Source organism: Desmodus rotundus, chromosome 6 (genome assembly GCF_022682495.2).
Source record: "Desmodus rotundus isolate HL8 chromosome 6, HLdesRot8A.1, whole genome shotgun sequence".
Lineage (NCBI taxonomy): Eukaryota > Metazoa > Chordata > Mammalia > Chiroptera > Phyllostomidae > Desmodus > Desmodus rotundus.
The window spans coordinates 12,913,384-12,926,320 of NC_071392.1; the positions used below are offsets into that span (position 1 = coordinate 12,913,384).

Genomic DNA, 12,937 nt, shown 5'->3' on the forward strand with positions numbered 1-12,937 from the left:
CCCTCAAGAATGTGAAAAAGTAACGCATAGAAGGGAGAAGGTAACTGCAAATCATATTTCTCATAAGAACTTGTATTTAGAATATATGAAAAACTCTTATAACTCAATAATAAAAAGACTTAAGGATCTAATGTATAACATGGTAACCGTAGTTAATAATATTGTATTGTAAAATTGAAATTTTCTAAGCAAGTAGAACTTAAATGTTCTCACCAAAAAAAAGGAAAATACAAATAAGTGAAGTAATGGATGTGTTAATTCGATGGGAGAATCCTTCTGCAATGTATACCTATATCAAATTATCGGACTGCACATTTTGTTCATAATACCTCAATCAAGCTAGAAAGTGATAATAACAATGATAATAATAATAAGAAGAAGACTACTAACTCAATTCAAAAATGGGATCCTGTACATTTCCCCATGGAAAATGTACAAATGGCACATGAAAAGATATTCAACATCAGTAGTCATCAGAGGAAAGCAAATCAAAACCACAGTGAGATACCATTTCATACCCACAAGGCTGGCTAGAATCGAAAAGTCAGATAATAACAAGTGTTGACAGAGAAACTTGAACCCGCAAACGCTGTGGGTGGAAATATAAAATGGTGCAGCCTCTTTAGAAAACAGCCTGGCCGTTTCTCAAACAATTAAACATAGACTTATCGTTTGAGCCAGAAACTCCACTCCTAGATGTACACCCAAGAGAAATGAAAACATGTGTCCACACGGAAAGCAGTATGTAAATATCAGCATCACTCATAACAGCCAATAGGTGGAAATCGCCCAAATGTCCATCAGTGAATGAATGGATAAACAAAACGTGTGATATCCATACAGGGGAATATTATTCGCAGTAAAAGGAAATACAGTACAGATACATGCTACAACTTAGTCCATATATTGTAAAGCTCCATTCACAGGAAAGTCCACAGGAAAGTCCAGAATAGGTCACTCTATTATGAAGACAGAAAATAGATTGCTTGGGCTTGGATGGGGGCGGGGTGTAGAGAGGTAGAGGTTCGGGGTATAGCAGAGTGACAGCTAAAGGGCAGTGAAATGAGGTCATGAAAAGATCCTAAAATCGACTGTGGTGATGGTTGTACGTATCTGTGAATATATTGGACACTTTAACTGGGTACACAGTACGGTAAGTGGATATCTCAATAAAAGTGTTTTAAAAAAGTACTTCCTGAAGCCCTGAAGTTGACCTGTTCCACTCGTGGCCCTAAGGTCCCTCATCCTGCAAACCACAATGTCTGCCAAGCTGAAGGCCCTGCAGGCAGCATCCACGCCCTGGGGTTCTCCCACTCCTGCTGGGCCCCGACCCAGCCCTCCTCTGACGTCCCCTTTTCTAACGCTTCCTTCCACTGCGCCTCAGGAACGCTCAGCCTAGAGCCAGCAAATGCCCCACATTCAAATCCGTCTTAATGGGACCCTGGCTTCTCCGCCCTGCCCTTCCCTGTATCCCAGGTCAAAGCTGCTCGTGTCGTCAGCACCCCCATGCCTCAGGACCAGGAGAAAACCAAGAAAACCAATGAGACAAAAAAAAAAAATGAACAACTTTTTTAAACAAGAAAATTACATTTGCCACCTGTCACCAACTCAGGTTCTCAAGGGCTCAGGAGCTGATTGTCAGGCTGATGGCAGATTCAATTTCATGATACTTTTTGCACCACAAGTGAGCAGTGAGCCTGAAGAGGAGAGAGAAGGTGGAAAAGAGCAGGAGGAGGGGTTTTGTTACACGAATATTCAGGAGAAAAACAAACAGGCACACTGGATTGGCTGAGCCCCAAATTATGTAAGGCCTAAACTATTTAACCCTTCTTAACATGCGGCCTTTACAGGTATACAATTCCTTTGACTATTCTTTTCAGAGAGAATGAACATTCCTCCCTGGCTGGAAAAAGAATCATGAAAAGCCCAGTACAGCAGCCTCTTAACCATGACACGTGCCCTGGGTGAGTGAAACAACAGCCTTGGGAAGGTGAGAATTCGGTTTACAGGTTCTGCCAAGATCGAGTACCTACCTGACGACTAAATTCTAGAGGTCTGCTGTACCACACTGGACCCAGAGTTAACACTGTCCTGCACGCTTAAAAAGTGGCTAAGAGGACAGGTCTCATGCTAATTGCTCCTACTACAATGAAATAATTTTTAAATGGTCCGGTATCTGTTCAGTGGTTTCCAAGTTAGCTCTACAAAAAGGACTGAGAGAGAGAAACTCTAGAATCCCTAAAATGTTGCAAAGCTAGACACCCCTGCACGCCCCTTCTACACACGCACAGCCCCTTCCTCCTTTTGCCACTTAACTTCTACATTCTAGTTCCTTTGCGTGCTTCCTGTGTCTTTTTTTAATTAAATGTATTGGGGTGACATTGGTTAATAAGATTATGTAAGTTGCGAGTGTACAGTTCTATAACACACCATCTGTATATTGCACTGTGTGCTCACCACCCAAAGTCTAGTCTCCTTCCATCTCCAGTTATTTGACCTTCTTTATCCTCTTCATCCTCCCCCCACATGTATCTTTTTTAACGTAGATACTTGGTCCTTTCCTGAGAGGTGCGGCGTGGTACATAAAAGAAGAAAATAAAGCCCTGTTCCCAACCCACCCACCCCCTGACGGTAGGGCTTCGCCAAGTGTCTGTTTCCTCAGCTATCAGATGGCAAAGGGGGAGGGAGGGGCATTAAGCTGCCATCATGATCTCAGGGCCCCTGCACACGTCTGATGTGAAAACATTAAGAAGTATGTGTGGCCAACACTTGGAATGGAGTAAATCCATAGCCACATCTACGCACAACTGCTGGCATTTTGAGTTTCCTCAGGTGTCACATTAAGCAACTCAAACTGCTTCCTGACAATAGTCCTACACACCCAGCTACTCCTCCTGGCAGTGATAATAAAGTCGACAGAGACCAAAGCTTCTGTCATTTGCTGCAGAAGCCGAGGTCCTCTCCCCGTTCCAGAGCACAGCCCTGGGAAGCAGCCCCATGTCCAGGGAGCACACCTGGGCACCGCCACGCTCACCTGGCCGGACGGTGACTCCCCGGGTCTCATTCCAAGAAGGCCTGACGGAAAAGACCAGGCACATGTGCAAGCGCCACCCAGATGGCAGCTGTGAGCTCTGGGAGAAGAAAGAGGACCTCCCGACAACAGGAAGGGGAAGAAGGAAAAACAAAGTGATCTCAGACGTTTCCCCACCCACCACCCAGAACCAAGGGCCGCTGGTCGCTGGTCGCAGGGTGGCCTCTGTCCTGGTAAATGAAAGGCCACCACTTAAAATCACAACTTGGTCCTATCACAGGCAGGACCTTGTCCCCATAAGCTGTCATCACATAGGCTTTTGTTTCCTCTTTGTTATCTGTCTCCACAAGAGCCGGGCAGGCACAGTGTGCTTTATCACTAATTTTGACTGGTTGCTTGACACAGTACCTGCCTCTACGTAGGTACTCCATGAATTATAATGGACGGATGGGTGCATGAATGAATGATATCCTATTCACAACACTCTCTGAGGTGGGCAAAAGATTATGGTCTCTGTTTCCCAGATGAGAAGAGACAGTGATGTGATAACCTGCCCACATACAAACAGGCCAGGGCATTTCCTCACCGGACAATCATAAATCCACTTGTTATCACCTTCCTGTCCCTTAGCAAAATCTCACTTAATACACAATGCAGCCTCAAAGAGGCCCTGACAGACTGACACTCCATCATCTAAGTTTTTAGAGGGTAAAAGCAGAAGTAAGAGGAGGGGCAGGAGGATGTAAAGAGCCAGGAGCATAAAGCTATTAAAAGGGGAAGAAGTCCTGGCTGAGGGTCCCCGATTTCAGGGACAGATCCCTGAGAGGTCCTGGGCATCCCAGAGTCAGCAAGAGGAGTCTGAGCTGCTGTGAGGGACGGGGGATTGCCAAAAGGCAGAGGAAAACACACAGGGAGGAGGCCGTTGGTTGGAAAATCCAGACCCCCACTTCTGCTTCAAGGGCCCTTATCTCAGGATCATTGTTTTCAAGAACCCTGAAGACTCTGGCGGCTCCTTCACGCAGGAACCAGCTCTACAGGCTGAGAGGCTACAAACCACAAGTGGCTGGGCCAGGAGGGAGCCGGCTTCCGAAAGACCACAGGGCTAAGTCCAGGCTCAGCCCAGGACCTGGCCATCAGCCTGTGGAGACCTACCAGGCCACATGGTTGAGGTTTCTGCTCCTCATTCTACAGGGACACAGAAGAGGCAGAAAACTGGATTTGAAGAAGCAGGTATCTATGAGTGTCCACACACGAGAGCCCGCTGTAGGTACCAGAGTTCTCTCTCTAGGGACACCGAGCCCTGGTGACCCAGTACGGAGAAGGTTCTAGCAGGTGGCCCCTGAATCCACCTGCAGGGTGGTATGGGGAACACAAAAGGGGAGTGGGGAGTGATCACCTGGGTTAGAGGTGAGCCATTCAGGGTGAGGAGATAGAGCAGACAAGGCGAGTGGGAAGAAGGTTCTGCAGGCAGGCTCAGAAACTAAACCTGCCTCCCCACTTAGGGAAACCTGATCGGTGCCCGTACCATCCTCGCTGTCATCCCACCGGCCGAACCCGCTAGGGCACTAAGGGGGCACACTCCAGTCCAGCTTCCAAGGTCACCTCTTCTGTCTCCAAGCTCCTACACAGCGTTACTTTCTGTTCCAGCGTTCCCTCACCTCAAGTGACTGACAGCTCTCTTCCTGTCCCTGGCGGTAGCTCTGCTGTCCCCAGATGCACCTCTCTCTGCCTACCTCTGCCTTACCCATCCATTAGGGCAATATATCAACAGCAAATGCTTCCACAGCCCTTAGTATGGCCACATGCTACTCCCAGTACCTTACACACAGCAACTCCTTTACTCGGCACAAGAGCCGGTGAGGAGGCGTTATTAGCATCCCCACATTACAGATCGCAGAACCCAGGCACTCAGAGATTAAGTGACTTTCTCAAGGCCCCATAGGTAGTAAAAGGCAGTGCCAAGATTCAAGCCCACAGTCAGCTCCAGAGTCCTCCTCACAGCACAACCCGGACTGCTGCCTCCACCCCAAGCCTGCCCTGACACCCTGGTGGACAGCTCCTTGCACATGTCCATGCCGCTTCCCACATCCGCGTGGTGTAGGGACTGGCTAGGTTCTTGTCATCCTTCCCCTCCTAGATTCGAAAGCCCCTGAGAGCAAGGCTTCGACCTTATTTCCACATCATCTTTGTATTTGTCTCCTATGGGTGCTGTAACAAATTGCCATCAATTTAGTGGCTTAAAACAACACAGATTCAGTATCTTACAGTTCTGTAGGTCAGAAATCCAACACAGATCTGTCTGTGGGGCTGGGTCCCTTCTGCAGGCTCTAGGGGAGAAATGCCTCCTGGCCCCTTGCAGCTCCCAGAGGTTGCCTGCATTCCTTGACTCCAGGAATGCGCCAATCTCTTCCTCCATCTTCAAACCCAGCGACCTATCATCTCTCTGTGACCCCTTCTTCTGTGGTCACATCTGTCTCTGACCACAGCCAGGAAAGGTTCCCTGCTTTTAACTACCCGTGTGATTAGATTGGGGCTAGGGTTAGGATAATCTCTCCTAGGATAATCTCTCCATCTCAAAGCCCTCAATTTAACCACATCTGCAAAGTCCCTTTTGCCATGTAACAAAATACGTCCACAGGCTCGGGGATCAGCATGTGGACACCTTTGGGGGCCATTATTCTACCTACCACAATCTTTGCACATAAACCTTGAACACAGTGGTCCCCTGACAAGTATGGAACTGAATCCCCATCATAGTTCAGCTACACCAGCCCCTGACTACTTGATTATATGGTCCCTCCACTGGCCTCTGATCGTCATGTACAGTAGTCCTGTGTCTCCAAACTGACCAAGGGCTTGAAGGAGACTGTCTCCCCTGTTAATAGGCCCACATTGTGACAGTGATGGTGTATGGTGGACACATAAAGATGTCTAGCCCTAACCGGTGTGACTCACAGGGTTGAGTACTGGACCATGAACTGAAAGGTCACCGGTTCAATTCCCAGTCAGGGCACATGCCTGGGTTGCAGGCCAGGTCCCTGGCTGGGGGGGGGGGTGTGAGAGGCAACCAATGGATGCTTCTCTTGCACAGCGATGTTTCTCTGCCTCCCCTTCTCCCTCCCTTCCCCTCTCTCTAAAAACTAAATAAAATCTTCAAAACAAAAAAAGATGTCTGATAATCTGGGGATCAAACAAAATTCACTTGGTATTTTATTTTTATTAATTTTTAAAATTTAACACCTATTTCAAAATAAAATAATACGAAAGGGTATTAAATAAAAACTCCCTCTTCCCCCTGCCTCCAAGTCATTTGTATCCTTCCGGAGGTATTCCATGTACATGCAAGCATAAGACGTGTCTATCATTTGCCCCCCTCCTTTCCTATAAACAGTAGCATCACACACAGTCCTTTCTATGCCTCCCTCTTACCAACAGAACCTGCTCCCCAGCTACCACAGTGTTCTCGCTCTCTTTTTGTGGGTCTGCACTATTCCACTGCGCAGAGAGAGCAGAATTCCACCAGCCCCCAGGGACAGACGCTCCTTTGCTATCATAAGCAGTGCTCGCTGAGTACCTGTGAATTTGTCTGAAGATAACCTTCTCTAAGTGGTATTTCTGAGTCAAGCAACACCATGTGAATTACCAGCTCTGACAGATACCGGCAAGGTGCCCTCTGCAGGGAACTAATACGCATCCACCAAGCAGGCGTGCGTGAGTTCTGTTTGCTCACAACCTTCCTAACATGGACGGTGTTCAAAATGTCTTACCTTTGCCAATCCCAGATAGGTGATACGTGGCATATTTCAGTGTAATTTAGTTGATATTTTAAAAATGGGTGCAGCCAAGCATTTTTATGTGTTTCATGAGTTTATTTTATGTGGGTCGTTTGTCATCTCCTTTGACCATTTTCCTACAGAGTTATATTCTTTTCCTTATTGATTTGTAGTTCTTTGTGTATTAGGGAAATTAACCCTTAATATACAACATGAAGTGCAAATATATTTTTCCAGTCTGTACTCTCTCTCTTGTGTTGCTTTCAGGGCCTTTGCTATGAGAACTATTTTTAGGTAATGAATTTTATCAATCTTTTCCTTATTGCTTCTAGGTTTTGCACCATATTTAGAGCACCCCTTCCTATGGCAAAGTTATAAAAATATTTTCCTTTGGATTACGTTAGAGGCCAAGCACCCACGAGCAGTGAACGGTTCTCTTCTATGGCCATGAATTACATCCTGGCCGTAATATGCACATTGGCCGTAAGGCATACAAACAAAATTTAATTCTTTAAGTAAACTTTCGCCTTCTCGTTCTTGGCAGTTTATAAAGCACTGCCTCGTGAGTGTGAGGCAGGCTGTGCAGGACCTACTCGCCTTCCTTTACAGAACAGGACACCAATACCCAGAGGGCATTGAGGCAGCCACACGGTGTGGTCCAGACTCACACTGAGGACTCCCCCAAATGCCAGGAGTTGTTCTCTCCTCTCCCCACGCTGCCTCTCTTAACGAAAGGATGACATCCACATGCAGTAAAATGTTAAAGGACGCCTCCAAAGTCATTTCTAAATTACTTCAAAAGAATATGAATAGTAACTCTTACTCAAGAAAAGCAGTATTTACTTCAGGGGGCACACAGTGGTCCCATTGAGCAATGACTCATCCTCAACGCCACGCCAGTGTTCTCGCCACTTGACAGAGCTCCGTGTTCCTACGGTGTGCCCGGCTCACCCGCAGGATGGAACTGAAGAGCTGCACAAGGCACAGCACCGGGAATACAGTCAGTAATGCTGTAATAACGGCGTGCGGTGCCAGGCGGGCACTTGGCATACCGGGGGGATCATTCTGTAAAGTGGATGATTGTCTGACCACTCTGCTGGACACCTGAAGCAAGTACAAATAATACTGGAGGTCAACAGTAATTGAAAAATAAAATACGTAGAGATGTAAGGTTCCCAGATCTCAAGGCTTCTGAGGAGATGGACCCTGCGCAGCAGCGCTCCTCACCGAGCGGAGGGGAGGGTGAGGTGGATCCACAGCAGGAGGGCTGCTTCAAACTGCCACACGCAGCCCGGCCTTCGCCGTCCCCCGCCCCCTGCAGTCCCGCTGTAGGAGCGCACGGCATGCCCCCTCAAGTGTGCTGATGCTAGAGAACTTTTTAAAAACCATTGTTCCAGGGCTTGTGTTTGCACACTCCTTTGTCCCAACTCTCCTGCGCACTCACAGCGCCCAGCTGCCCTGCCCAGGTTAGTGAGGAAACTTCCACCTCGGGCCTTTGTGCCTCTTGCTCCCTCTGACCTTCCACCTTCACAACCCAACCCACCGAGGTGGCTCCTTCCCATCCTACAGGTCTTGGCTTATACTTTTTGTGTTTTAATCCTCACCCAAGGTATGTTTATATGTTTATTGATTTAAGAGAGAGAGACGCAGAGAAACATTGATGTGAGAGAGAAACGTCAATCGGGTGCCTTCAGTACACGCCCCAACTGGGGATCGAAACGGCCACCTAGGTATGTGCCCTGACTGAGAACAGAAGCCATGACCTTTGGTGTATGGGACGACATCTAACCAACTGAGTCACCCAGCCAGGGCCAGCTCCTGATTTAAATGCCACCTCCTTAGAGAGGCCTTCCCTGACCACCCACTAAAGCAAACGCTCCCAATAAGGCTCTGTCTACCCTCTTATTTTCTCCTTCGAATTGACCACAGTTTGTATTGTTTTATTTGTTAATCTACTTTCTTTTTTATTGTCTGTCCTCTCAAAAGCCCCACGAGGGCAGGGGCCTTGCCCAAATCATTCATACTTTATAACCGTAGCACTTTGCAGAGCGCCTGGCGTATAGTAGGTGCTCAATACACACTGGGTCAACTAAATGTGATTGAATTGGTCCCAGTTAATTTTCTCTATTTCTGCATCACTGCCAAGTATCTAAGCAGCCCAGCCACGTGGGCTGGGAGGATGGGCACATGACCAACGCCTGCCTCCCCTGCCAGCCCGCCTCCTCCCACTCATGGTTACCCACGTGCCTGTGAAAAAAGAAAGCGTGTAGCCAGTAAGAACCCAGAATGGAACGTCTTGAAGGCTACAAGTCTTTCTCTATTGTTTTCTATCTTTCCTCCTGACCTAACTCCACCACATTGTGGAGGATGAGATTGGGGGATAGTGTTAAAGTTGTGCCTTTAATAATTGAAACTACAAGTAACTGATGGTTAACTCCCTGCCAGACACTGTGAGAAGCTTGTTATATAAATTAGCTCGTGTAATCCTCAAGAGAACCCCCCACCCAAGCCAAGTGCTATTACCTCAAATGTACAAATATGGAAATAGTGCCCAAGGTCATGCAGCTGGTACCCAAGGTCATGCAGCTTGTATGTGAACCATAACCTGAGCCCAGGCAGCTCAACTCGGGAAAGCCCTCACTCGTAACAACCACACATCTAACACGGCATCCACACCGCGTTCTTAGAAATGCGTGCTTATCAGATAGCAACTAGTGGAGAATACCAACCAATAAATTGAGTTATTAATATCTCACATGCCTTCGGGATGATGAGGTGGGGGCAGAGTTCCACCTGTATATGAACTTGAGAACCAAGAGTCAAAGATCGGGAAATGACATTCTCACGCTCAGAAAGCAGGTGATCCTGGGAGAAGTGTAGTGCATTCACTCACACGACAGACCTCTTTATGGCCTTTAGCTGTAAAGGGTAGCTAATGAATAACTAGACAATGGTGACAAGTCAGCTCAGTGAGTAACCACTAAGAGCCTACTGTCTGATTAATCATTCTAGGTTTGCGGAGGGGTGTTTTTTATAATGTAACATTCTCTGAGTTCTAAGAACTAAAGATGTCCAGACATAGATATGAAATAGTCACTTGTAATACAAAGCTGACTGCATGTGTGGAAGGAAGCAACACCTATAACAGGGCTACAGGAAGAAGGAAAATGGTGAGGGAAGGGCTTCGCAGAAGGGTAGGTGTCTTGAGGAGGCCTCGAAGCACGTGTTAGGACAAGCAAAGAAAACAGGACCAACCTGGGGTGACTAAGAGGCATTACCACTTTTAGGAGATTGAGGGGTCCAAGCCCCTAGGAGTAGAGGGCCTGTGTCAGAGGGGTATTACAAGGAGGTAAAAGGCTCTGGTGGGCACTGTAGGATGGGGAAATCCCTGAACAGTGAGAGGAGGAACACAAACCTCTGTCCTGTGGGAAGGCAGGGCTACAGTGAGTGGAAGCCTGACATGATGGCAGTGACTCCTCTGGTGGAGTCATAGGGTGGAGGATGAAGTGACCGAAATTACAGGCCACGGGCTCTGTCGGGGGGCTGCTAGAACACACAGCCAGCAGAAGAGATCACGGACTCAAGGAGGGAGAGGGATAGGAAAGCACACTGGAAAACACCGAGAAGCTGAGCACAGAGGATTTGGGGGATAGCAAAACTATTCTGAATATTATAATGGTGGATGTGTGCCATACACTTGTCCAAACGTAGAGTGTACAACCCAATGAGTGAACTGTGATGGAAAGTGTGGGCTCTGGGATAATGACGTGTCGATGCAAGTTCACCAACTGTAATAACGTATGTGCCATTCTGGTGCTGAGGACGGGGGAGGAGAGGCAGGCGGTACATACCATCTCCCCTCTGGTGTGGGGCAGGCAGAAGAGGCGATAAGGGGGACAAATGGTGACGGAAGGAGACTTGACTTGGATGAACACACAATACAATATACAGATGATGTATTATAGAATTGTACACCTGATACCTATATAATTTTATTAACCAACATCACCCCAATAAATGTAATTTAAAAGTTTTAAAAATGTATCCAGTGAGTCTTCTATATACAAAAGTATTTTTTAAAAAGGGGTCTTCCCTCCCTGTACTTTCCCTCAGTTTTGCTGTGAACCTAAAACCGCTCTAAAAAACAACAAATAGAGCCCTGGCTGGCGCGGCTCAGAGGACTGAGCACCGGCCTACAAACCGAAAGGTCACCTGATGCCCCGTCAGGGCACACACCTGGGTTACGGGCCAGGTCCCCAGTTGGGGACATGCAAGAGGCAACCAATTGATGTTTCTCCTGCACATCAATGTTTTTTCTCCCTCTCTTTCTCCCTCCCTTCCCTTTGCTCGGAAAGTAAATAAATAAAATATTTTTACAAAATCAAATATATATGATGTTTCTCTCCTTCTCTTTCTCCCTCCCTCCCCCTGTGTCTAAAAATAAACCAATACAATCATTTTTAAAGAAAGAAAATGTGTTGCTATAAATTTTTCCTATAAAAAAATTCTTTAAAATTCTCAAGGAAAACACGGACACAGAACACAGGGGTGAAAAGGGAGTCCAGGATGACTCACTGGCGGGTGGCTGGCAGAGGACCAGAGCCACTGCAGAAGGAGGAAGTTGGAAAGGGCGTGTTTTTTGAGGTAAGAGGGAAAGAATGCGAGTTCTGTTGGGAACACAGTGGGATGGTGTCGGACATCCACACGAACCGGACCTGGCCTTCAGGCGTTTGGAGAATAGTGTGAGGCTGAGATGAGAAAAGGGTCCAGGTATGCAAACCAGAGGCCAGAGTCAGCATTAAATGTTCCTCTTTGAAACTGAGTGATAAATACTCTTTCAAGAAAGAAGAGCATTACAACACAGCGGAAAGAACAGTCTCCCACAAAGCGCGCAACCTCGGTAGCTCAAGAGCTGCTGCTGGGGAGGTCATTTCGGTTACTCTTGAGAACAGCCAGCACCAGGAATTGTGACCCACTAGTCAGGTCAAATCTGCCCAAAGTGACATCAGTCCAGATATGGAGAAACAGCAAGTAATCTGAGGGGTAAGCAAGAAGAGAGATTTCCGTTTTGAGTAAGATTTTCAGTTTTTAGAACAAGCAGGCGGAACACAGTGAATGGGAAAGGCAGTATAGTTTTTCCTTGCCAAACAGCCTAAATGTGACATTTTATTCTGCCCTTCACCAAGGGAAATTACTTAACTGCTCCCCAGTTAAGTTTTACCGAAGTTTCCCCATCGGTAAAAAGGGGATAACTGCCTACTCCATGGATCTGCTGCAAAGATCGAATGAGCAAACAGGGAGGCCTGTGCCTGGAGCTCACCGTCACCGATTGTCACTGTCCCTTTTCCGTTCTAGATTTTTCCAAGAGCCCTGAGGGGAAAACTGCTGAAGTCTCTCCCTCAGGATCACAGAGCACTTACTCCTTTTTAAAAATTTTTTTTCTCGTCAAGTATTTGTTTTGTCAGATAGGACTGTAATATTTGCAGGGACAGAATGTTTTAAATCTTGATGCTCTGAAACTCAGCCCACACATGGGAAGCACCCACCTTGGCCTTTCCCCTGCAGCAAATCACTTACCCCGGGATGTCCACTGCCTGGCCTTGACCCGAGAAGGCTCAGGTAAGACATTAGGAAAGTCCTTTTAAAAGTAGGTAAATGCCAACATTATTGTCCTTAAACTATCTGCCTGAAGTACTGACTGTACTCCAAGGGCATTTGACGTATGTTATTTACAGACTCAGTTTGGCAAAGTTCTCCAAACAGAGGTCACGGTTTTTCAGTGCTTCCCAACCATCAGGAAAATGAGCTGATAGAAAAAGCCAGCATCCAGTCTGCACTTCCTTGTAAATCATTAAATTGATTTCCTGCATTTCCATGGGCATTTGAGCAGAAGGAACCCAGATCTCAGGGCCTGAGCACCCATAGACAGCTAGCTGATGAAAAGGCTCCAGTCTCCTGCTCTGAGACACCAGAACCCAGAGCTATGGTGACACCACCCCCAACCCAGGCAGGGACCCGGGGTGCTGCAAGAACACCCACCTTCTCCAAGCCCTTCCAAATGCCACTCTATAATAAGAAGAGCTGCCAGGTCAGTAAGAAAGGGGAAGGTAATCATCATGTAATAGCAAACTCT

At 47.1% G+C, this 12,937-nt stretch overlaps 1 protein-coding gene across 4 annotated transcripts in view; it reads right to left on the reverse strand.

The window, feature by feature from the left end:
* SNX10 (sorting nexin 10) overlaps positions 1-12,937 on the reverse strand; it is a 53,574-nt gene that overhangs the window by 33,493 nt on the left and 7,144 nt on the right. The window contains exon 1 of one of the 4 annotated variants that reach the window (XM_024563123.3): positions 3,035-3,135. The exons of the other annotated variants lie outside the window; for them this stretch is intronic. The gene's annotated coding sequence lies outside the window, so the exon portion shown is untranslated. Of the gene's footprint in view, positions 1-3,034; positions 3,136-12,937 lie in introns of those variants that run through there. 4 annotated transcript variants of the gene reach the window in all.